Below are 27,350 nucleotides of genomic sequence, written 5' to 3'. Positions count from 1 at the left end.
CAACATATTGCTTCACAGATAGAGTGTATGCTCTGTTGCCCAGATTTTGTTCACTTATTTATTAAGAGTGCCATTATAGCTTATTCTTTTGTATTAAGAAATCATTGAGAAATTGTGTATTATGTATTATAGTTGCTCATTCAAAAATTGCAGAATATTCCCGCCACTAGCTCTCTAAGTACCTTGGAGTATAATAAAACCCGGGGAGAGATATTTGCTCATTGCTAGAAAAGCACTTTTAGTTAATATACGTGCATGTGTACATCAAAAGAGATTGGCCATATCGAGATTGGCCATATTGAGTGTTTGCTGTTGTGAAATATAAAGATTTATTTCTAGGAGTGCTGTGGTTAATATAAATTGTCCCTTAAACTGTCATTGATACTTGAAATTTAGCATTTCAAAAATAGTCTCTATTATTTTATTTGTCTTACAGCTGTTTGTATACATAATGACTTGTTTGTCTGTTTCTCAGCCTACCCAGCTGCACATAACACACTCATGCTGTGAGTCAGTGACAGATTACACCTGCTCTAATTGGTTGATTCCAGCACAAGTCAGCAGTCTGCAATGCACTACTGACGAACATCATGGGTGGGCTGTTTGCACTGGGAAGAAATGTTAGATTGAAGAAGCACACTAATAAACTATTTATATATCAAAATATATATCACAAATATCAATAAAGCTCTTATGAAGTATATATTAATTATCCACTACAGTATGGGTGCTTTTATATCAGAAATAGTTTTGTTTTCATTGAGAGCAATCTGCTTCAGTTAGTATTGAATGTGTCATGTCACATCATGGAACTACATTTGAATCTGCTGCAAACATTGGGATAGTGTATAGCTTGATGTAACTTTGGTCTAACTGGAGCTGTCAGACCAACAATTCAAATATACTTCTATGAAGTCAACTGGAAGGATGATATTTCCACAGAAAGCTTTATTTATTTTGTCCCTTTGAAAACTGGATCTGGCTAACTTGCATTGAAATCCCAAACAACTGTATGATGTGATTGTCAGTCACATCCAAATTCTGTTGGATCCAATTGTCATGCTGCTGGGAGCTGCCAAATGCAATCATATCATAACCTGCTGTGTGAAACAGTTCATGCTGGACCCTTTCCTTTGTACCTAGAAGGTGTTTTTTGCAAACTATCAATATATATGGTAAAATAATTGGAGTATTGTTAATTACAACATTAAATGGGCAAAACAGGGCAGCTTGTACATGAATATTTTTTTTGAATTCAAAGCATCCATTCTGAGTGGACAATATTTGATATGTCACATATCGATAGAACCAGAGTTCGCTTAAGTGCTGTTTAATACATATCCTGACCACTAGGTGGAAGAAGCAGATCAACGAAAATCATTTCTCTTATATTTATTTTATTCTGGTTTTAAAATGTACTTTCTATAACAGCTGCATATTAATGCAATTTCAGGAGTAGCACAGAAATCACTTGTATATGTCAAAAATCTGTCAACTAAACCAGGCTATTGGCTTTTTTTTTTAAATAAATAAAAAAACAGAAATATTTCATCTTTTATCAACTATCCCCCCCCCGCCCCCCCCCCCTCACTCAGGTTTCAAGCTGATCCATTGCATAGAAAAACAAACACAGCCTGCATTAGCTTGATATAAAATCTTGGCTCATAATCTGTAGCGGTCAATAGCTTCAGAATCAGGAATAACCTGTTTTTACTCTGCTCTTGTTTCATTAATAATAATACAGGAAATGTATATTTCATCACAGATGCGGAAGCTACCAAGCAATTTATAAAATGTTGAGTATTTATGTTTATGCTTTGTGGTCCTGAATCCTCTACCTGAACTTTGTGGAAAATAAATTGTCGAAACAGTTCTTCTGCTGCTTCTACTGAGCAGAATGGTAGAACAGTGGTACCTTAGCCTATTGGGATCTTGTATTTAACCCTTTCAGTGCCACCAGTTATAGAATCTACAATGCCAGCATGAAAGTTCCATAGTGCGAACAGTGGGTTTTTATTTGATCTATGCCATGTTGCTTGTTTACCTGGACTTAAAGGCTTAATACTTATAGCGCTGGTCAAGAATGGGCTCAAGTGTTGCCTAGCAATGTGTAGAGAACACACAAATCTGGAAACTGCAGAATCTGTAGCACTAACACTCTGATCTACAGCACTTGAAGGGTTAACAGTTGGCACTATCTTCTGTGCGGAGCGTTTGTGTAATCTTCTCATTGTAGCGTGGGTTTCATCTGGGCTATACGGACACTTTCCAAAAACATACCTTTAGGTTTATTGGCTTCCTAGATATGAATGATTAAAACATTTAATAGCATGTAAAATTTCCTATACTATATATGTGTATATGTATATAGTATAGGACATTTTACATGTTATTAAATGTTTTAATATATATATATATATATTTATATTATAACCTCCCACCACCAATCAAATGTTTGCTTTCAAACAGCAGATCATAAAATCGTATCTGATTGGATACTTTGGTGTACTAAGCCTGGAGTATAACACATTTTTATTATGTTCCCTCTGCTCTTGGAGTACATCTGTGCTATAGAAATAAAATATGATCGTAAAACAGTGCAAATGTAGGTGTTTTATATCCGCACACTTCTGTATTGATATACTGCAAGACCTCACTGCTAACAAGATAGATTCTTATGCAGGCTGTACACCTTGTGAGGTTGGAGAGGAGTAACCTTCCAATGCCAACACAGCCTATAGATAGGATTTAAACTAAAGTATTAAAACATTATCAGGACTCCCTTGTGTCATTTGCATGTGTTAAGCCTTATTTTCTGCATGCCAAATACGTATGGAGTATGAGTCAATAAATCAGGTGCTTGTTAAGGGCACAAAGGAACTTGCAAATTCAAGAATAAACATTTAATATTTTCAGGGTTAAACTTTATTCCCTCAATGTATAAACAGTGCCAACCACCAGATAAATAAATGGGCCAATATAGCTCCATTTGATCTGCTTTACTAAATAGTGTGGTTGTTTTCTTTACTGTATTACTGCAATGACTTGAAATTGCTTAGCACCAGAGATAATTAGCAGTAGTAGAATATGCAGATGGGTTATCATTACAGCGGGAATCGTATATAGTGTTACTAATTATATGTAGTGTTGTACACAGCTATTCCTTCCCTGCCTCATTTAGCTCATGATTTAAGTTTAGTATTTGATGCACAGGCAGATTAATGGCCATATTTTTAAGATGAATAAAACTTTTGAAGGGCATGTAAAAGCAAACTGGATTTCCATATTTTTTTTCTGTTCGCTATTTCATAAATAAATATGGCCTTTTGTCCATGGCTACAAAAGGTTATATCACATGCCTTAATTGCTGCTTTCATTTATAATTAAAAAAGCAATAATAATATATTTCAATACTGTTGGCCAAATCTTATAATTGCCTAGGTAAAAATATACAATTGTTTATTATTTTCTTGGTCAGTGGTTACTTTAAAAACAATAAAAAGCAATTTAAATTACAGTGTTATAGACATTTGTTGTAGGCATATCAGTGCTGGTCAGGCTCACTTGGATTTCTTGTGACTTCTCACTGGCTAGAACTGTGGGGTGAACAGTTGGTCACATCTCCCAAATTATTTCATGTATCTCTTCATAAGGAGTAACTTGATGACACTTCCCTTTAATGCTTACCCATCCAGCCATTGATAAACTACAAAGATTATAAATGTAGCATAAAAGGACTAACAGAAAGTGAGCCTTAGAAAATACTGTAGGATATGACAATCATTCGTTAAAATATGAAACTGTTATACTTGCTCATCTTATAGGCTGACAATGATAATTAGCTTAATAAATTATTATGCTATGCCTTTAACCTCTGCAATATTCATCTCCCACCTGTGCTTTAATGTTATGAAAACTCTATGTACATCATTACTGGAATCATTCATTCAGCGACCATCCTTCAGAACAAATGATACAATAGACTAGACTACAATAGACGTATTTACCCGTGAGCTACATTCAAATATAAAAAGAGTTTGGGCACAACACAAGCATGAAAAAGTCCCTTGGGGTGCCAAATAAGGGCTGTGATTAGCTATTCGGTAGCCCCTATTTGGACTGACAGCCTACAGGAGCTTCTACTTGGCACTATACTTAGTTTTTATGCAACTAAAACTTGCTTCCAAGGCTAGAATTAAAAAAAAAGCACCTGCCTTGAGCACACTGAGAGCAGCATCCAAGCGGTTGGAGAGCAACATGTTGCCCACGAGCTAATGGTTGGGGATCACTGCAATAGACTAATACTTTTATTTACTCTATACTTTTGATTACAGAAACATTAATGGAAATGAATTTGAGAATCACCAGTCAGATGAGGTAAATAATCTTTTTAATATCAATATACTTTATGGTCTTTTACAATATTTTACAAAGATCCTGAATGTAGGGCTCATTGTATGTGGGATAGCTTTATAGGGTCCTATAGACTTTCTGCCCGTAAATATTGGTAGGCTGAGGCTCTATGACACCTGCCAAAAAACTCTTACAAAAATATGAAGAATCTAACTCATGAATCATGACAGGATTGCTTTTTAAGAGAAAGAAAGATGACATTGCCACTTTAGGAACAGGAAATGCAGTCTTCAATGCAGTCTTCAATGCCGTCTTCAATGCCAACACAAAAATGTCAAATTTGTTTCAGACTTTTAAATTAATTATTTTCCAACTAGATATTAATATTTAATATATATGTGTGTGTGTATGTACAAAAGAGATCATATTTCACAAAATGTGAGATGTTAGTAAGGCATTTGTTTTCTGCACTTCTGTACTATTAATACCCATATTATATTTGAGGAGAATTTATTTTTAAACACCCAGTTTGAAGTTGCAATGAACAGCAAAACACAAATCTTATCACTCATCAGTTTCATCTGACCTTGCACTCTGGGCATTTTAAGAGTTGTTCTTAGAATGAAAAATGGCTATAACATTGATTACTGAACATTCTGGATGGTTTGTTTGTTTTTTTAACATGGTAATGTCCTGTAGTCTACACTAAATAAATTGATGAAAAACATAGTAATCTTGATTGCACGAAATACAATGTATGAAATAAGTGTTGGGATAAATGCTTAGAAAAGAAAAAACTGCTGAGCATAATAATTATGTGTGTGTTTCTTACACAGTTGGTTTATAAAATAAGGAAGACATGGAACAGCATACCAGTCTTGCACTCTCCTGTCACAATCTCATTCAAACCACATGTGGAAGGACTGATAATGGAAGTTAATGTGCCATTCTTTGATGATCCAAAGTCACTTCCTGGTGAGCCAGGGGGAACTCTTTAATGGTCTTTGGGAGTTTGAAGGTAAGAGGTCCTATTTGTTTGTTTTTTTTGCCATCCTTGTTTACATGTTTTGCTAATGATGCTGGATTTATTTATAAAATTCTGCAGTAGCTTTCAGATGGCTTTTAACAAAATATATGTTGGCGTTGAAAGAGAAACTGGGAACTTGTCTTTAGGTTATATAATCTAGAGAAGGTGAACATAGAATAGTGAGAATTTGCTGAGCATTGGCTATTTTTCCAACACTGTCAGAAAATACCAAGTTCTAAGCAGGAATACATTTAGTGGAAGTCTTTGAAGTTGTAGCTGGGCAGGATGATTGGCAGCAGTGGAGCAAGTAGTAGTAGAAATGGACTCCAAAGTAAAGGATAGTAGGACTGTAGAAGAAATTGGGGCATTGATGCTGGAAAAAATGTTTTTGTTTTATGGAATGAGCAAAGAAAGTAGAGATATGATAACAACATGGGAAAGTCTAATAGCTTGTTAACAACCTCTTTAAAGAACACTTATCACTAATAATTGCTGCACCACAGAAGGAGGAAATACTAGTATTTGTCCAAGAAAACCTCCAATTCAGTGCTCTGGCCCCCCACAGTGGACTCCTGCTGCAGATGGCCATGTTTGAGCACATACATAAACATAATGAGCTAGTGTCCCAGTACTTGTTCACTATGCACATGTGTGTACCCCAAAATGGCTGCCTACACTGGGAGCTCAATCCTGGTGGGGGCCAGAGTTCTCCACATTGGACAATTGATCGGTGCCCTTTAAAGTAGACAAGAATAGTGTAAAAGTGCCATAATTTTCAGAGTGTTTGAATGTAAAAGCAAAAAAGTAATCTATAAATGAGAGAAATCTTGTTGTGGGCTTTGGAACTATTAAACATAACAGTGATTTTAGAGAAAAGTGGGACAAAGAGGAAAGGCAGTGAGGTTAGTTGTAAAGATATTAATTTCTGAAAATGAAGGACATCCAGGAAAGAACAATACAAAATCACTTAGCATGGCGAACATGTTGAAATCAAGAATAACAATTTACACAATGAAGCAGCGCATGCCTTTGATGTGGTCATGGTTTGGCTTTTAACACAAATCGTTTCTTTTTCTTTTCTGCTTTATTGTGTCATATGTTTTGCTGTGACCTCTAATATACTTGTTTTTGTACCTGTGGGCTTAGAGTTTAAATGGAGTTTAAACTTAAAAAGTAAGAAGTTTGTTCTGAGACAGAAAACTGATATTTAATCAGAAATAGACACACAGGCAAAATGAGAGTTGAAATTTACATAGGATTCCAGGTTTTATAGTATAAGCAAAGTGTTAATAAATTATAATACTCATACTTTGCATTCCATTTTATTGTATAGACTAAAAAAAAGCAACAGTCACAGAAACAAAAATAAAATTCTGTTCAATTACTAATTGCAGAAAAAAGAATCATAATTTATAATGACATTGGCCAAAAATGTTTAATTTGTGTGTGTAGCAGTTATATGAGGTGTTAATAGCCACTGCATTTTTTATTTTTTTATCTTAGATAAGACAATCTGTAAATTATCTTCTTTTACACTGAATAAAATATCTAACTATACCACCAGTTAAAGGTTTTTGAACACTTGGGTGGTATTTACTAAAATTCTAATTTATACAATGTTTTTATTAAAACAAAGTCGACCTAACTCCCATCTACAAATTATTATTAATTATTTATCAAAAAATCAGCTTGAAAAATTCGGTGCGGCAAAAGTCTCAACAAAATCGTGCGACAGTTCCAATCATACAACTTTTTTGAATTCTTTTTCCTGAATCAGATGATTTTTTTCAGTTGTCGTCCAAACCCCCTGACTTTTTCAGTTAATCATATGAAAACAATAGCAGATCATGATGTCAAGAATCATCTTCAAATTGTAAAAGGAAAATCTGCCTTTGATGTCTACTTGAGCTTGACAGGTTTTAGCTGGAGTATTTTTGGATTCGCATTTTTAGCATCTTTGAAGAATAATAAAAATTAAAGTTTTTCTATCCTTTAAAAATTTGAGTTTTTCCCCTAAAAAACTCGACCAGAAAAAAATGGAGGCTTCATAAATAGGCACCTTGGAGTCATGTTTTCATACAATTTAATCACTTATCAGTGCCTTATAATGTATAAAGAAGAAAGTTACAGAATGGTAATTCATTTCTGAGAAACAGAAAACAAATTATAAACATTACAAATAAACAAAAATAGGCTAAGGCTAGTGCAGGACCAGAACTTGGGGTAGGCAGAAGAGGCACGTGTCTAGTGCTCAAAAATTGGGGGGTTCCCAGGTACAGCAGGTGTTGCCTACCCCTAGTCTGGTCCTCTGTATCCACTCCCCTCACTCATACTGGTCTGTTAGAGATAGAGAGCGAGACCATTCACATTCATTTGTGCATGCACACCCATGTTTGTTAGTGTGCACTTCAGAGAGGCGATGCATCCCTGATGCACCCTAGGAAACCCAGCTGGCCTGGCCCGGCACTGGGCTTGTGCCACACATTGTGGATCCATTCTGGATGTTTATCTGCATGACAAAAATACCCACCCTATATGCCTAACAGCTTTTTGATGTGCCTGCATACAGAGCTTTTGCGTCGACCTGGGTGCAGGCACATGGAATGGATTTTGATGAGGAACTACTTGAGTCAGGCCAGGCCAATGGCTCCAGGTTCAGGTACATCAAAAAGCTGTTAGGAGAGCAGGGGTAGATTCCACAACATGTGGCACTAGAAAAGCATATTCTGAACTCTCTATTATGTTCAGACTCAAGGAATATGTCTAAAAGTTCAATTAGATGCTGCTGCTGCAGAATGGTCCACAAATGATCCACACCAGTTGTTTAGTTGCGGAGACCTCTTTACTAATTTTTGAGTTGGGGAAAAATACCACGAACCAAAAAAAAAAAGCCTCTGCAAAAGTCTAATACAAAACCTAGTTGGGATCAAGGTACTGTTTTATTATTACAGAGAAAAGGAAATATGTTGTAAATTGTTGAATTATTTAAATAAAATGGAGTCTATGGGAGAGAACTTCCCACAATTTGGAGCTTTTTGGATAACGGGTTTCCTAATAATGGATACTATACCTGTAATTAGTTAAATACAAGATTATTAGAGCTATAAAGTTCAGGGAAATGAAAAAAATACAAACTGTGGTAAATTGGCCTCTTAGTTTTATGGATCTATATGTTGCAGTAAAGCAATTTTTTGGATACATAGCTGTCTACAGAGATTTAAAAAAATAACCATGTGTCAGTCCATAATATCCTGAACTCAAAAAGAAAATTGATTTAAATCTTGCCTGGAATGCTTTTGAAAAGACTACTGTAAAAAAGGTGTTTAGTTTTAGAGGTTTCTGATTCTAAAACTACAGGCATGGAATCCCTTATCTGGAAAACCATTATCTAGAAAGCTCTAAATTATAGAAAGGCCATCTGCCATAGACTCCATTTAATCCAAATAATGCAAATTATAAAAAATGATTTCCTTTTTCTCTGTAATAATAAAACAGTACCAAACTAAGATATAATTAATCCTTATTGGAAGAAAAACCAGCCTATTGGGTTTATTTAATGTTTACATGATTTTATAGTAGACTTACGGTATGGAGACCCAAATTATGGAAAGCCCCAGGTCCTAAACATTCTGGATAACAGGGCCCATAACTGTACTAATAACAGAGGGGTAAAGGATTCATTGCTCCTCCACGGGTCCAGTAGCCGCCACTCTGCACAATTCTCTCCCCGCAGTAGCAAAATATTGGATCTTGTCAGTTATCTGGCATGGATACAATGTTCTGGGTCTCTTCTGCTAACCACAAATAAATTGAACTTTATCCTCGTACTAAAGTCGGTGGAAAATTTTAAGCAAGCAATATGGAAGCTTCTGCTAATGTATCAACTCCATAGGAGGGTACACAAGGATAATATCATATCCTTGCACATTTAAGCAAATAAAAGAGAAAAAGTGCCTATAAATAAGATACGCTTACCTTTTTAAATGATCAGAGGATCAGAAGTAAAACCCACTGTTGCGAAAAAAAAAAAATTGGTTATCCCCTTCCAAATAATTAGGATCTGTCTAGTAGCAAACTGCCGCTGTACTTATGCCACACACAGTTCCAGTAATATCCTATTTTCTCCTTCTTTTAACACCATTTATTTTTTGACTTGCAGTGGTTGAATCATTTTTTCTGAACAACAGGACCACTCAATATCTGGAAGTAGAACTGTGCCCGTAAGTACATTTATGTCTGTGTATGAAATCGTTTCGAGGTGATGAAAACAATGGCTTAGACGCGACAGCACTGAACTGTGAATGCTATAGACATTTAAACAAGGGAACAGGTACAACGCTGACTGTAAATGTACAGAGTTTCTATAAACTGTTAAGCTTTGACAGCCCTGACCCTTTGTCAGTGTAAGTCAGGGAAAAAATGGCTCTATTTTACTCTGTCAGTGAAACTCAGCCAAGAGGGAAGCATTTTGGATTAAGACATGTTTTAGTTGGCTGACGTACAAGCGAGCATGAAGTCTTTAAATCTTGCTACTGAGAAAGGCTCTGAATGACATATACACAGTACTTTATCCAAGCACTGCAATGTCTTTGGCAGCCAACCGTTGTAAATGTTAATGTTTAAGGCAACTAGATAGTGGTTATGAGTAGGATATAGATTCCCTGGGTAGTTCTTTCTACTCTGTAATTTCCCCTTAAGTAACCCCTCTATCACTTGCCCTATTCCCTGTTGTTTTTCCTTTATTTTAGCCTTACCTCTGTCTCTCTCTTTGCTGTCATTTATCTCTTTACTTGACACTCTATTTCCCCTCTTTCAATGCTCACTGCAAACAGTAGAACAAATACACACTGAAGCAATATTTCTTCCACTCAGTCTGATGTTTCTGTTAAGGCCGATTTTCATCCTGTAAAGCTGATATAGTGCACAAAGTAATAGATTGGAATGAAGTTCATTCCCAGCATATTGCTTATGTGTCAGTCTAAAACACATGCAATTTACATACACATACATGTGCTAACAGAAATGTACAGTTATGCAAAACACTTGCATTTAAAGCATCTGAATTTCTGCAGGCTAAAAGGCTTGTTGTTTGCGTTAATGAATCAAAATATCCATGGAGTACCCTTTAAGTACCCTTCACACAAAGGGACTGAATGGTAGGTTTGAGTTGGCACCTTTTCTATAATGCAAATTTATTTTTAAAACTGTTTCTGCTAAGCTGTATGTAATAATTTTAAGATGGGGTATACTTTAGAGCTAATTATGGACATGGCCCCTTTAAGAGTAGGGTATATAAAGTAAGGTAAGATACCACTTCCTGTTTGCAACTGCTTAATAAAGCCTTATATAGGCGAAACGCTTTGCAGTATCTAGGTGGTGTGTCACTCCTAAGGTTGATATTTAATTTTGGTGAATTTAGCTCAAAATACTCAATATAGCTCAATTTAATCTGTAAATTGCTGAGATTTGGTGTGAGCTAGTTTTGGGCTCCACAGTGGAACGCACACAATGAGACACATCAGGCGCCATCTTGGATCTTTGGAAAGAGTCATTTATAAAGTGGAGACATCACGAAAAGGCTATTGGATCTAGCGATAAGTGACCTGTCACTAAGGTGAATATTTATCATGGGTCCAATTTCCAATTGAAAAAACATCGAAATTCTAATTTAAAAAGACCAACCAAAATGAAGTCACAGGTTTTTTTTGGTCGAATAGGTCCCTTTTCGATCAAATAGGTCCATATTTTGCCGAATTCGAATCATACGAATTGAAGGAATATCGCATTTGATCGAATTCGATTAGAAGTTTTTCCCCAAATTGACTCCAAATAGGTTCTAGGAGGTCCCCCATATGCTAAAACAGCAATTTGGCATGTTTTAGATGGTGATTGGTCAAAGTTGAATTTTTTAAGAGACAGTACATGTTAAATTTCGATATCCAAATTTTTGAATTTTTTTCAAATACAAATGGAATTTGGACTATTCCCTAGCTGAAGAACACAAAAAATAGCTCGAAATTTGAATTTTTTTCATTCGAAAATTCACCTCGACCTTTGATAAATCTGCCCCTTAGTGACCGTGCCCAACTGTAACCTTGAGGAAAGAACGGAACACAGGATCTGGTGAAATCAGTCCATTATTCGGGGGCATGTGTAGCTGGAAAGAGAGGGGTGTGGGGGACACCCCAATTAACCCCTTCTCTCCATATATCTCCACATAATAAGCCTGGCAACCCATTTGGAAAAATTACCTCTTACTTGATTACCAAATTGGAGAACTATAACTAACACCGTAATACTCCCAAGTTGGAGAACTGTAACTCACACCAATTTTGCTCTACATAATTGTTGTTGTAAGACTGGGGGAATAATTCAATACAACCTACGAGATTTGGAAAATTCCTATTACTGTGATTTTAAGTGACCACCTACCTGAAGCATTTTGAAAAATCTTTTTATATATTTATATTACTATAAGTTGGGTTCCTGGTTGGCCAGGTTTTAAACAAAAATATTTTAAAGGAAAATAAAAGTCTTATACATCCAGATTAATTTGGTCTCCAAATACACCTTTAATTAATGTATTACTGTTTTGTTATCCTCAAAAGGACGTTGGGGATTTAAGGTGTGTTCCAGACCAATTAAAGAGATTTCTCCTTAATGCCACATTAACTTTATTGCCTCCCTTGATTCTGTTACTTATCTTTGGCAATAAATCTGACCCATCATAGACTCCTTAACTAACTCTTACCTGTCTTATTCACTGCCAGGAATAAATGAAACACAGTCAGAACCTGGAAAAGGTAAAGAGTAAATGCTCTGCGTCCCACAAAGGGCAACGTGCCCACTAAGGCCAGGGCCCACCATGAAAAGGCCCAGTAACCCAGCTGGCCAGTCAGACACTGTACATATGTTAATACAGGTAAAGGATCCGATATCCGGAAACCTGTTATCTAGCTCTGAATTACAAGAAGGCCATCTCCCACAGACTCCATTTTAATGAAATAATTCAATTTTTTTTAAATGAGTTCCCTTTTCTTTGTAATATTAAATCAGGACCTTGTACATGATCCCAACCAATATATAACTAATCCTCAGACTATGCATAAAAAATTCTATTGATTTTAATGTTTAAATGATTTTTTAATAGACTTAGGGGGTTATTTATTAAAGTTGGAATGCAAAAACCCGAAAAATTTAAGTTTTTTTTTACTATAAAATCCAAATTTATAGTAAAAAAAAAACTTTTACATTTTTTTGGGATTTATTATATTTATATCCCGAAGATATCCTGATCTGCGCTGGGTTTCATGCAAAAATCCAAAGATTTCGTGGTTTTGGGCAAAAATCCGAAAAATTTGTACGATTCAAATTTTTGGAACGATTTTTTTGCGTTTTTTTCCTGAACAGGAAAATTTATTGATTTGGTTGGAGAATATTTCATAAAACAATGAGATAAATTCGGACTTCGATAAATAACCCACTAATAGTATGTAGATCCAAATTATGGAAAGACCTGTAATCTGGATAACAGGTCCCACACCTGTAATGTGTTTTTGAAATCAGGCACATTTTTAAAATAAAATTAACATTTTCCCCCCCAATAAGTTATTTTAGATATTTCCATTCAAAGCAAGCTTGTCTGGCTCAGAATGCTGTTCTGCTTAATACCTTATTCCTTTTCACTTGTGGGGATTTACCTTGACTAAGCAGGTGTAATATGTTTATGCTGCTGTTTCATTATGTAAGTAAAGTGAACATTTTGATACAGTAAATAAAGTGGCAATAGTAACTTTGCTTATTAACCAGAAAGTTTATACTCAGGTGCTGAAGCAGAGCAGGAAAATACTGGTCTTTTGACAAAATAAATTGCTTAAGCAGTGTAGTTGATATGATTTGGAACATAAGGAAGATGAAAATTGATGCAATTTGGAACCGCTTCTTACAATCCTCTCGTGCCATAGTATCATATAGTCAGTTCTCTCTAAGATTACTAAATATAGATCTTCTTCCAGTGAGCTGCCATTTTTTAAATGCCCTGATTCACATTTTCCCTGTCTTATATCTAAAGCCTTTAAGGTGGAGAAAATGATGCAGATTCCTGCCTAAGAGAAATAGACTATAACACTGTAAGACTTATAAATAAGATAGAGAAACTGACCGCAGACTAATGAACACTCAGGGAAATGCTAAAACATTTGATACAGGTTTGGATTTTGTGACTGGACACCAAAACACCTGTGAACACCATCTTGGAACCCCTAGAGTATTGTTTTAAAGGGGGCCCATCACCCAAAAAAAATATTCAAAATCCTATTTCATCACATTAGTCAAGCAAAATGAACTTTATTGCACTATATAAATTATTATTATTATTATCTGGGAACTCAAAATTATAGCAAGCAGGCAGGAGCCATTTTGTGGACACGGTTATTAAGGCAAGCCTTGAATCATCTCAGAATCCTGTTTGTGCACCAGAATGGGGGACCCGATGTCCATCCCCATGTCCTAGTTACACAATTAAACGCAGTGGCGTAACTACCGGGGGAGCAGGGGGTGTGATTGGGCCAGGGCCCGCACCCCCCCAGGGCCCCCCTGGCAGCTCGCGCCACTGTTCTAATGCGGCCGTTTCTGGCCGTACGGAGGGGGGCAGGGCCCGGCTGTACGTTCTGTGCCATGGCTTGCCCCCCTCTAGTTACGGGGCTCTGATTAAATGGTGAAGAGAAATGGGGGAATATGTGTAGAGCAGTGACATCTAGTAAGTGCTGAATGGAAAGTGAAAGTAATTGCCTGCCCGCCTCTATGCCTAAGGCATAGAGGCGGGGCAGACAATATTTGATTGACAGCTGAGATTTTTAAATAAGCTTACAACAGTTATGAATGCTTTAATAAAAAAATAGAAATTAGATTTCATGTTTAGTTTGAAAAGGACTTTTGTTATACAGATTTTTGTGTCTGGGTGACAGGTCGACTTTAATGAACATATGTAATTCTTGCCTGATTCTTTTGCTCTGTAATAACATGACAAGACATTGCATTGTATATGCTGACGACTAAACAACTAGATTCTAATTCCAGATATTTTTTAAATGTTTATGTGTTTTACTAGATTTTGGGCATGGTAGAAAGATTGATTACCTTGATGATTACAGGAAACTGCCCCTGAGAAAAGGGACCACTTGAAGGAGCACTAGATGGTGTGAGACAAGACCCCCATTATTCATGACAAAACAGCATTAGGCAGGCACCAATCCGGAACTCCAACAAAAGAGCCAAAAATTTAATATAAAAATGTAATACTTTATTTTACACTACATCTAAAAGGATAATGCCTGACACGTTTCATGTCACGCAGGGACACTGAATCATAGACACCCATTATAGCAAACTCTTGGACTGTGTGACAAGATTTTGGTAGCTAAAATGAAGAGTCTATGCTCCACCAATAAAGAGTAGTATGTTGTTAGCTGCCCAGGTGTTTACCCAGCAAAGTAAAAATTCTAATGAATACTGCAGGTCCAGCATAGTTAATACACTCTTTGAGGAAACATTGTGTTACCTGGACAGAGACCTGAAGAGTCATTTACAATGCAATGGGCATGGTGCAAAGTGAAAAACTAGGTAACTATGTAAACTTACAGTTCTGCGCTTGTGTCCAGGGCTCATTTGCACTGCAAAGTGCAAACTGCATGCAAAGCTGCATTTATCCAGATGCTTTTAGAGTCTCTTCCATATTTGAACCTCCATCAAACTGCTTTGCTGAGATACATGGTTTAAATGCATCCAACTGACTGCCAGCTATTAAATTATACACTGTCATTGCCAACACTGCTGCATTACAGATTTTGGGAACTGTTTAATATGCACCCAATTGGTACAAGCTAAACAAAAATGCAACATCTACAATTTATTAGTATGATCACCAAATAGTGTTTGGTGACAATTACAGTTGTCCACAATTATGCTAAAAATAGTGATTCGTAATGGTAAAAAAAAAACATGGACATGAACTCAAAGCAATGGCTTTGTAATAGTATAGTTTCTTGTAAAGGAACAAAACATTTTGGTAAGACTTTCCTGTTATTGTCAGAATGGTTTGTTAAACTGGTTGTGAAAAGCAGATGTGCTGGTTAAGGCTAGTGCCAGATATATCTCCGCAGGCCGAGAATTTGCTTCTCTGCTGCTTGATGTTCCTGTACCTGGTTACATTACCTCAGTTCAGATGCAGGTGGATTTCAATGCGAAATGTGAGAGTTTGCACATTGGCACTGAAATCTGCCGCTCCTGAATGCGTCCGAGCAGGGTCGGACTGAGGGGGGGCAGCCACATCAGGACCCCCACACCCCCCCAAGGGCCCCCCTCCTCAGTCCTAGCAAACCTCCCTCCCAACTAACATCCCTCTGCCCCCTTCGCGGAGTGTATCTACTTCACACTCATCTGTTTCTGAGTGAGTGAGCAGACGGAGTGGGCAAGGAAAGTGGGCGGAACGGGCGCTGCAAGTGGGCGGAGGTCAGACTGTGTAGAGCGGGTCTGGCCGGCGGGGACCACGAGTGCTGGGGCCCAACAGGTTTTTTTCTCATCGTCCAGCCGGCCCAGTCCGACACTGTACCTGAGCCAAGGCAAAGTATCCGGGTGCAGGCACATCAAGCAGTGGAGAAGCAGATTCTCAGCCTGCATTTTTCACTACATCTGGCTAGCAATACTAGCAAACATTTCTGAAGTTTTACATGAAAAGGTAAATACAGACAGGAGAGAAGATATTTAGATGACCTGGTAGGTCACAACCATAGTGTCTTCTATGACTCAACCCGGAGGAGCATCAGGCAAGTATTCAACAGGTCCTTGGTTCTAAACTAGGGAGTTCTTGACAGTTACGATATATACATATTCTGTATAATATTGATGACTTGCAAAGACCAGACCCATAGTGGTGTAAAAAATCATTTTTGTTTATATCATCTTTAAAATGTCAGTATATTTCATCTTTAAAAACCTCAGCGCTGAACTTGCTGAACATTGTATGGTACCACTTGTGCAAGGTGCTTACAGTATATTTCCAGAACTCGCTGGATCTTGGGCAAAAATTATTATTTTCTGTTTTCAGTTTTAATCTTACTTGAACTGAAAATAATTTTTTCTCTGCAATTTATCACGGAAAACCTAAACTGACTTCCCTTTTTTATTCTTGAGAGATATTTGCATTATGAAGTCTACAAAACCTGGAGGCATAGAAATTAGATTAGAGTATGGGGCCAAAAACTTACATACATTAATCACTTGAAAGAAAACAGTTGAAAACCCCTGTTATTGGTTAATTGCTGTCACAGTGACGTGAGAGCCGTGTAAAAGAAAAAAAGGTTCCTAAAGTTCATCAAACCGCAGACGTGTCTTTGGTTGGCTTGTGTAAGAACAAAGGCCCATAAAGCTCATCCAATTGCCGACATGACTTTCACTCACATTATTTGAGCTTTGTTTCATGACATATGTTATAGTAATGTATCTCAGTTTAGAAACACAACAAACCACTTATTAGCTCAAAAAACAAGCAAGCAGATAAAAAGTGCCTTTGATAAACAGACCATTTAGATTTTCAGTAGAAAAGGATGTTATGGGTTATGGACAGTGACTTATCTTAATACAATTCCTTTTTTATTTCTTCTTGTCCTTCTCTTGCTTCAGAACATGGCCTATGTTGTACTGTTCTTTCTATGAATTACACCTTTTGTTTTGTAATCTGCCATACCTTTAACTATAGCTAGTGATGGGCGAATGAATTTGACAGACACAAATTTGCAGCGAATTTCCGCGTTTCGCCGCAAGCGAATTAATTCACAAAACTGCGACGACAATAAAATGTGACATCACAATTTCAGCGCACATAAAAATTGTTGTGTGTCAAAATTATTTGGACGCCCATTGACCAAATAGTCGTGTGTATAAAAATTGTCGCTTGTGTCAAAATTGACGCATGTCAACATTATTTTGATGCCTATTGACTTCAATGCATTTTGTAAATTTTTCGACATTTCTGGAATTTAGCTGTTAATTCGCAATGTTTCGCAAATTTCGCTGTAAATGCGCAAATATTTTGCCGAAGGGAAAAGGGAACAGATTTGTCCATCACTAACTATAGTTGATTGTTACCATCATATTCTTTCACTGATGAAATATAGACAAGGTTCTACAGACTTTACTGATTGAATGCTTCATTTAAAAAAGTAAACAACAGGCTCCAATTTGAACGTTTTGCTACTGAGAGGAGGAAAATGTGATTTATAAATGTCAGCTCTCTTTATTTCCATTTCAACAACAACAAAACACCAACAAAAAAAGTAATGTGTTGCTTTATGTGTAATATCAGATTTTTAGTTTATATGGGGCACAGAATGTACAGTGTATAGAAAAAAATCTCACTTATGTTCATTTATTTAGAAACAGCCCCTGGCAAATCTTCAATCTGATATGCATGACAAAAATGAAAGCATAAAAAATACATTGCAGCCCCTTGAGCATTAGCTAAACATGTTTGGTTATGTGTCACTGGACAGTTAACACTCTTACTTGCTATAAACCACAAATGTATTTTTATATTTCTCCCTCCCCCCTTTTTTTAAAATTTTTTTTTTATAAAATTGTATTTTTCTTTTAACAGACAACACATAATACAGTACAATAAGAAACAGCAAAGATAAAAAAGATAAAAGAGAGAATAACTCAGAAATGGGCTATGAGAGCTGGCGGTGAATTGCCTGTCTGGTTTAGTTAATGACCTTGTGTCCCTACCTTATTCTTGCCAATCATTTGCTTTATATGGTATCAAGGTTTTTGGCCAGTTTCTGGCCACGTAGGTTGCTGAGCATTTCATTAGACAGCAAGTTATTTATTAGTTTCTTCCAGAAGCTCAGAGTTTAAGGTTTAATACATTTCCAGTGTTGTAGCATAGCTTTTTTTTTTAATAACAGATCCATAAAACACATTCGGATTCTAGAGAATGAGTTTATCATCAGTGATACAAAGTAATAAGATACTAGGGGAATGGATATTAGGTAGGCCTACTTTTCATTTATCTAGCCTGAATGCGATAAGGCAAACCCTGTTAAGTAAGTTAACCTTCTATAGAACTACGGTATCTCTGACAAAGATTGTTCACTCTGGAACCAGCCTACAAGCATCTTTCTCCATTTCATTGTTCAATCCTGGTATATACATTTTCTATCCCTGTTTTGCTCTTTCAAGAGGAGAATGACTACCTGTATCTGTATTAGTATACTATAATACCATGACAGAGGCTTACAAAGTAAACATTCTTCTAGGGTTGTCTCAACCAGTTCAATAGGACTTTTAGGAAACCATGTCTGAAATATATGGTCAAGTTGTAGGTACAGAAACAACCAGGTCCGGACTGAGAATTAAAATAGGCCCTGGCATTATAAGTACACAGAGGCCCAATCAGCCCCCACCAGCCCACTAAATACTGACTTTCTATTGCACCTTATAGCAGCCCCTCAGAACCCACAGATTGCCAGTCCAGGCCTGGAAACAACATCATAAAAGGGAGACAGAACTCTTACATTATGATATTAAGTTGTTTTCATTCATCATTGCCCACAATTTAATGAATTCTTATTAGTGATGGGCGAATTTGCGCCGTTTCGCTTCGCCGAAAAATTCGCGAATTTCGCGAAACGGCGAAAAATTCGCGAAACGGCGCCAGCGTCTCGTTTTTGATGCCGGCGCCCGTTTTTGGCGCCGGCGTCCGTTTTTTCGCAAAAAAATTTTTTGACGCCGGCGAATTTTTGCCGCGAATTTTCGCGGGCGTTTCGCGAATTTATTCGCTGGCGGCGAAACGCGCAAATTACCCGCGAATTCGCGCCTGGCGAATTTACTAATTCTTATTACAAGTTCCAGCCCACGGCAGCTTCCAAAATCAATGCATGGTGGTCTACTCAGGGAATGTTGGAACCACTGCTTTATAATCACTATCTACTTCAAAGGATAATGGCCATAGGGGTCCCATATATGTATATTTTTTAATTAACATACATTCTTATGGAACCTATACTATACTTATTGTATGTCTTGCAAACAAAAAGTATGTAACTATATTACAATTAATTCTAAATTCTCCAATTACTATGGCTTTTTTACAGTTCAGCCCTAGTTGGCAACTCCAACAGTACAAACCAAAATTATATTGGTGCAAATGAAAATGCACTTGCATTGTTAAAAATGTGTTTATTGGCCCTTGATGGTGTATTGCTTATAGACTTACAAATTCTATCAGCGTCTCTTTAAAGATGGATATTCATAAGTTATTGCTAGTGATGGGCTAATAAATTTGGCTGGCGCGAATTTGCTGTGAATTTCCACGTTTCGCTGAGGGCGAATGAATTTTTGACACTTGTCGGAAAAGTCGTTCACATCAAAACCGCCACATGTCAACATTATTGTTCAGCGAAGCGAAACAAATTCGCCCATCACTAGTTATTGCTTCAAGATGTGAGCAGTAAATAGATGTCACATAGACGCATTAGTTCAATTCATACAGATATTTATATATATATATATATATATATATATATATATATATATATATATATATATATATATATCTACAGATATATATCTACAGATATATATTATACTTTTCTGAATCTTAGGACCTCATGCAATGTCTAGTGCCTCCAGTGTTTGTGTTAATTGAGCATCTAACTATCATGAGGTCATGTCAATGAGCTGGGATATCATTACTTATTTGCTATCCCTCTCACTTCGAATCTGTCCCACTAAAATAAAGTATTAGCTAAATCCAGCATCTTATCAGAATGTAGTGCCATACCAGTAAATAGTCACTCTATACTGCATCATGCCAAATGCATAATTTCAGGCAAAGGCCTTTCCATCCTTAGATTAGAAGAATACAAGAAATACTGGGGCTCATTTATCAACACTGGGCAAATTTGCCCATGGGCAGTTACCTATAGCAACCAATCAGTGATTTGCTTTTTAAAGCCAGCTGTAAGTAGAACAATGAATGCAGCATTTTGATTGGTTGCCATAGGTTACTGCCCATGGGCAAATTTGCCCAGCATTGATAAATGACCCACACTGTGTGCACTTTAAAGGAAAACTATTCCCCCCAAACAATGTAGGTCTCTATAAAAACATATTGCATAAAACAGCTCATATGTAAAACCCTGTAAAACCCTGCTTTCATAATAATATACTTTTCTAGTAGTATGTGCCATTTGGTAATCATAAATAGAAAATTGCCATTTTAAAAATTAAGGGCTGCCCCCTGGGATCGTACGATTCACTGTGCACACGAACATACCAACAAACTATACTTGTTAGGTCACATGAGCCTATTAACAGACAGAGTTCTGTCTTTTATTGGTTGCTATTGGAAAGCAATTTGCCTAATCAGAAAATCTTCTTCATATTAGATTGTTTGAACATGGTGTTAACAAAGAACTATTTTGCATTTGAGAACGAATTCTTTTGGCAGACTCAGGGTACGTCAATGATGGCCACAGTTGCCCCATCATATGCAAATCTGTTTGTACACCATTTGGCGAAACAATTTTTTCTTAATAAGGAGCCGTATTGTCATTCTATACATGCTTATTACAGATATGTGGATGATATTCTCATCCTTTGGACTGGGAGTATTGAACAACTAGACAGTATGCTGAGCGAAGCAAATACAAGCCATGATACCATAAAATTCACTTACGAATGGTCGAAATCAGAAATTAATTTTCTGGATGTGAAGATCAGTTTGGCCGATGGTAAACTACACACTGATTTATATCGGAAACCTGTAGACAAGAATAACCTACTTCACGCGAAGAGCTTCCATAATCATAAAGTTACTAAAGCAATTCCAAAAGGCCAATTTATTAGGGCTAAGAGAATTACCTCAGGGCCATATAAATATGAGGAAGCAAAAATTGCCCTTACGAGTAAATTTTTGGAAAGGGGGTATAGGCCTGAACTTATAGAAAAAGCCGTAGAAGAGGTGGAATTAGTCCCTCGTATCGATCTATTGTCAAAAAAACAAAAAATAATCAGCATAGTGGAAAAATTGAACAAGCTGTTAAGAAATATTGGCCACTATTACAAGCTGATAAACAATTTGGGTACCTCTTTAAGCAATCACCCCTGTTTTGCTATAAAAAAGGCCAGTCGATTAAGGATATACTCTGTCCCTCGGACACGAGGTTACAGAAGCCTAGGTTTCTTGGAAAATCCAAAACTGGAACTTTTCCTTGTATGAGCTGCAACTGTTGCTCATCAATTATGAAAGACAATGTTGTTAACCATCCCACTAGAGGTTATGAAATAAAAATCAAAACTTATGCCACCTGTAATACGACCCATGTAGTGTACCTACTGAAATGTCCCTGCGGCATGGGCTATGTAGGGCAAACAAAAAGGGAAATCAAAATCCGTATTCAAGAGCATAGAGGGAATATTGGGAACTTTAAGATGAACACACAAACAGATACGTCTGTATCCAGACATTTTGTGGAGCATAAACATAACCCTATGCAATTGAAATGGTGTGTCCTAGATGAAGCTGTGTTAGATAAGAGAGGAGGGAACAGGTTAAACAAACTTCTGCAACTCGAAGGCAGATGGATCAGAAAGTTGAATACTCTTATTCCGGATGGAATGAATGATAGTTGGAGCCTAAAACCGTATCTTTAACTTTAACTTTGTGTCTTCACTATTACAGGTTCTGATAATAGGATATACTAGCAACTTAGTCGCAATAAGGGTAAGACAATTCAACTATATACTGGCACTTGGCCATTTAATTAATATATAGTAATGAATATTACCATGTAAGTTGCCAGAATGAATATTATGGAAGCTACTCTAGTTTCTGCCTTATGAACGTTTTTTTGCATGCTTCGTGAAACCTAGGTAGGCACTGTGATGTCCAGTACCCAGGCCCTATATCAGTGAATTTTATTTTATTTATATGTGGAAATTGGCGATATGGCAATGGATTGAATATGCCATGGATTAAGGTTGAAAAAAACTCTTTTTGTATAATGCTGGACTATTCTTTGATATACACTTTTTTGATATATGCCTTAATCTGTAAATGTCTGAAAGATTATATGCACACTTTCACAAACGCACTTTAATAATTTTTAAAAAATCTTTTTATGATTAAGATCGACAATTTTATTCCACATTTTATTGTATTTATTTTATTAACACTGCTAATTGGCACTTTCACATGAAACATGGAGGGGATGAACTTTGACCCTGTAATTAAGGGGTGAGATTCCAATAGGATATGTTTTAAAAGGTCACTTTATTTCCATTTTTGTTACACTTGATAAAGGGCGTTTGAGGCCTGAAACATGTTGTGTGTTTTGTAGCTGCTAATAAACTACATTGTTGCAGATCTTCTGCCCTGGATTGCTCTCCTCACTTTTCTAATTATATGTATGCTGAAGACTTGCGGTGAAGTCTAACGAGGAAAGAAGCACCACTGCATAAAAAAACTGGGCAGATTCTATTGAATGAAGAGTTCTGTCTTTTGCTTCCTCACTTTTTCCTGTTACAGTTAGAGCTGTAGTGTTTCTGGTCAGGTGTTCTCTGAGGCAGCACACAGACCATCACGACATGGTGGTTCAAGGCAAGAGATGTAAAAGGGCAAGATTTACTTAAATATATATTCCAGTTTGATAAGATTCTTTAATATGCCACTTAATATGATGTAAACTATCTGTTGCTTAAGTGTTCATTTTTGGGGGTATAGATTTCCTTTAATACACACAACAAACTATACTATTGATTTTGACATACTATTAGCAAAGGACCACTTCTTAGTTTTCTCTTCTTAATGTCCTGCCTTATACTTATTCATTGGGATCAGCTATCCAGCTTTAAAAAGTCCATGCCACTGAATATATGCTGCATAACAAAATATTGAGTTTGTACCAATAATGAATTATGACTTTGTTTTTATTGTAATTTTACCCATTTAGGATTAATTGTGCATATATTAGGTTTTATAGAATATTACAGATGCAATGTGCAATGGCATCTGTAAACTTTGCTTTTATTATAAGCAAGATTTTTTTGCATTTCATTTAGCCAATCCCTTAATTGCAATTGCACTATTTATATTTTTTTCTAGGCACGGGCAACATCTGGTCCTTTTACTCTCTGGAGTTGGAAATGCTTTTAAAGTAAGTAATTCAACACAAAACTATTAACAGATTGTAGAAAAACAAAACCTCAAAATGAATCTTGTTTAGCAAACAACAGATTATATTGGAACTGACACCCCCAACACGGTATTAACTTTCCGTGGATGTCATGAAGAAAAATGTATCTTATTGCTCTTGAATGATCCCTGGAACTGGCATCTGCTTTGTGTGAAAAAGTGTTGCCTTGAGGGAGGTAATTGAGAGGGGCATTAGCCTTGCATATTGCTTCTTCAGGGGGTACAATTATAATCAGCCACATTGTATTCTAATACCTCAATCCCTCAAGCGATAAACAGCAATAAGACGTATTCAGGTCACAGGTATTTATACAATGCAGTACTTATGTGCAATTCAAAATAAAAGAAAAAATATATTTAGTCCTTTGAAATTGCTAATAAAATATTAACAGGAGATCAGAAGCTCAGTCTTTTTTTCCAGTATTGCAAGAAGTCCAAGCAGATAATTGCTACTTTTTAAGATAACTCTATTTTACGATGACTAACATGCTCATTATATAGTTTCTTCATTCTCAGTGATGTAACAATCTTGTAATATATTTTCTAACACACCAAGAAGGAAAAAGATGAAATAGTATTCATTTGTGAACATTGACCTGACGTGGAGCTGGTTCAAACTCCTTCTTTTAGTAGATTTACATTCTGATATCATAAATATGAGAAGAGTTAGTAAAGAAGAGTGCTCATATTCCATTGTGTGTCTAAATGCTTTTTAATAAAGCTGTGTATCCTGGGAAGTATTAACATGGGACTGATCAAATCTTTGAACAGGTTCCCTCTTGAGATTCCTGTTCCCCAACCACCACATATAACTCACTCACAATTAATATATGCAGCTTAAAATAACCCAACCTCCCTATGCTTCCTCATCTTGTGGATCATTCCTGCATCGAAATTAGCCTAGCTGCAGATGCTTGTTCTTGACCTCTGCCCCAAGATGTAAACCTAGTTGAGCGATGGCCTGGTTACAATTTTGGAAACCACCTTCTGGAATCCAGCTGGCAGTACAATGAACGATATAATGGAGCTATGCTTTCAATTACTTTAACTTTTTGTCTGTGATAGATTCTTAAATTTACGGAGCTAGCTCTCAAACACCTATTTTGCCAATATTGTAGATTCTTATGTTTCCAGTTTATGGCTGATTTAATGGGATCTTGGTGTAGTTGGCAATAAATAAGGGAATGAATGAACAAATAAATAAATATAAGGATATAAATAAAAAGAAATATTAGTATGCTTAAATGGATTCTCTCATGATTTTTAAGGTATAGTTATTATTACTAAATAACACTGTCTAAATTGCACGTAATTCACTAAACCATTTAAAATTTTATTGTTGGACCAATAAATGTATCTTTTTGTATATTTGGTGTGTAGGCAGCTATCTCAGGTCATTGTGCCTGGTCATGTGCTTTCAGAAAGAGCCAGCTCTTCACAATGGAACTACTTCAGATAGATTATTGTTTCTCCTACTAATAACAGCCTGAAACTGCCCTCAGAGCACAAGTCACATCACTGGGGGTACTTGCGGAACTTACAACATGTCTAACGCCATTTCAGATTTCAGAATTAAATATAAAAAACTAGAGAGGTACATTTCCTGAAGAAAATGTGAGTGGTGCTTGCCGTGGCAAAACTCAGGCCCAAATCTGATTGGCTGTTGTTGCCCCGCCCTTTTTTTTCCTAATTGTGAACCACAGTCACTCAGTGACTAACATACCAAAGTTTGGGAATGCTGTCATTTAATGTGTAAAAATGGCAGCATTTCTATTTTTTTCTATTGAAAATCAATGAATGAAATTTGATTGGTTGTTGGTGGCTCCGCCCACTTTTTCTAAACTTGAAGTGGAAACCCCCAGCGACCACATTTGTGATATTCAAGGTCCCTGACATCAATACTGAGAGAATGGCAGCCTTCTTAATTTTTCCCATTAAAACCAATCAAAGAAATCTGATTGGTTGGTTTTGGCTCCACCCACTTTTCTTAATTTTAATCCCAGTCCCCCAGTGACCAACTGTGCCAAGTTTGAGGACCCTGCCATTAACCGTCTAGCGGCAGCAGTTTAAAATTTTCCTATTTAATTGAATGGCTGAAATTTGATTGGCTGTTGTAGACTCCGCCCACTTTTTGTAAATTTTGGCTGCAGTCACCCAGTGACCCACGGTGCCAAGTTTGGGAGCTCTGGCTTTATTACTGTGAGAATTACAGCTGTTTACATTTTCTCATTGAAGTCAATAGGGAAAATCTGATTGGTTGTTTGCGGCTCCGCTCACTTTTTTGGGTCCCCAAAATAGGACAGAAAAGTCACAACACCCCATTCCCGAATAAGCTGAACGGTTTGACACCTCATTCATGGGTCTGCGACAAACTAATTATTCGATAAATTCCCCATTATAAGTCAATGGGGCAAATTTGGGGACCTCTCCTGCCCCGGGGGTAAAACTTATACCCTCGTGTGGGGTATCATCTGACACAGGTCGCAAACCTCTTCAAATGTGGTAAATTTAACGTTTCTACAAGATTCCCTCTCTGCGCTAGAATCCGTCAAAAGTTGGCCTCAATGTTAATCTATGGGACTTTTCGGGGTGGTTAATTGCCCCCGCAAGGGGCAATTAACCACCCACCCCTTAGAAAAGTCATACCACCCCATTCCCGATTAAGCTGCACGATTTGACACCTCATTCATGGGTCTAGGACAAACGGTGCGGGACTAGTTACGCGCCAAACTTTCATACGGAAGAAGAATAAAAATAAGTTTGCAAGATAACAGTAGTGATGCTTTGCTTCGCAAGCACCACTAATTAGAATACAGAATCCCTTTAAACACAATCAGAATATATTTATTGTAACTACACACATACCTGAAATAGCACTCCAATGGACTTTGCAACATAGATTCATGTTCAGATAAAGGTCAGTATTTCTTCTAGCCTGCATCACAGCAAAATTCAATTGAGTGAATGTCTACATGCCTAGATTGCTCTGGTATACACCATGAAGCGCTGATCTTATTGACTTAAAATAACTGGCTATATATATATATATATATATATATATATATATATATATATATATATATATATATATATATATATATATATATATATATAAGAGTCCAGACTGGTGCACTCCACAATAAATAGTTTAAAGCCTTGGTGCTGGTAGAACTTACGTGTATTCAATGAAACAAAAAAGACCGCACTCACAGGACTTATCATGAAAAAAAAGCCACAAGGGCTGTGCTTTTATTCCTCAGAGGAATAAAAGCACAGCCCTTGTGGCTTTTTTTCATGATAAGTCCTGTGAGTGCGGTCTTTTTTGTTTCATTATATATATATATATATATATATTCCAGCAAACGTTGGGTATCCCTAAAAACGAATTGCTTCTACTTGTTATTGCACATTGTTATACAACTATATGTGCAATACGTTGTGAGGAAGTATGTTCTACTACACTAATGTTGTTTCTGCGATAAGCCAAAATGGGAAGATACTTGTGGCTGAAGTTCAGCAATTCTAGGAGATATTTTACACTCTTTGTAGATTAACACCTTTTCTAGATTAACAGAGAAATTCCAATATTCTGCTGCTTGTCAGTAAATATATGTATATTTTTTCAGTCAGAAAACATTTCTGTTGTTTTTCCTGTACCAATTAAATGGTGCATGGACGTCTTTCGAATGAAATGCCTTGCAGCAAAAAGAAACAGAC

General features: G+C 36.6%; 1 long non-coding RNA gene across 1 annotated transcript in view; it reads left to right on the top strand.

Moving 5' to 3' along the window:
- Nucleotides 1-27,350, top strand: part of LOC108699676 — a 44,821-nt gene that overhangs the window by 6,280 nt on the left and 11,191 nt on the right. Inside the window, exons 3-7 of the long non-coding RNA XR_001932850.2 lie at nucleotides 4,335-4,377; nucleotides 5,190-5,371; nucleotides 9,540-9,600; nucleotides 22,122-22,163; nucleotides 23,544-23,595. This is a non-coding gene — a long non-coding RNA (uncharacterized LOC108699676). The remainder of the gene's footprint in view (nucleotides 1-4,334; nucleotides 4,378-5,189; nucleotides 5,372-9,539; nucleotides 9,601-22,121; nucleotides 22,164-23,543; nucleotides 23,596-27,350) is intronic.

Source organism: Xenopus laevis, chromosome 1L (genome assembly GCF_017654675.1).
Source record: "Xenopus laevis strain J_2021 chromosome 1L, Xenopus_laevis_v10.1, whole genome shotgun sequence".
NCBI lineage: Eukaryota > Metazoa > Chordata > Amphibia > Anura > Pipidae > Xenopus > Xenopus laevis.
Note: the sequence above shows the minus strand (reverse complement) of the source record. Positions and strands in the feature narration are given on the sequence as shown.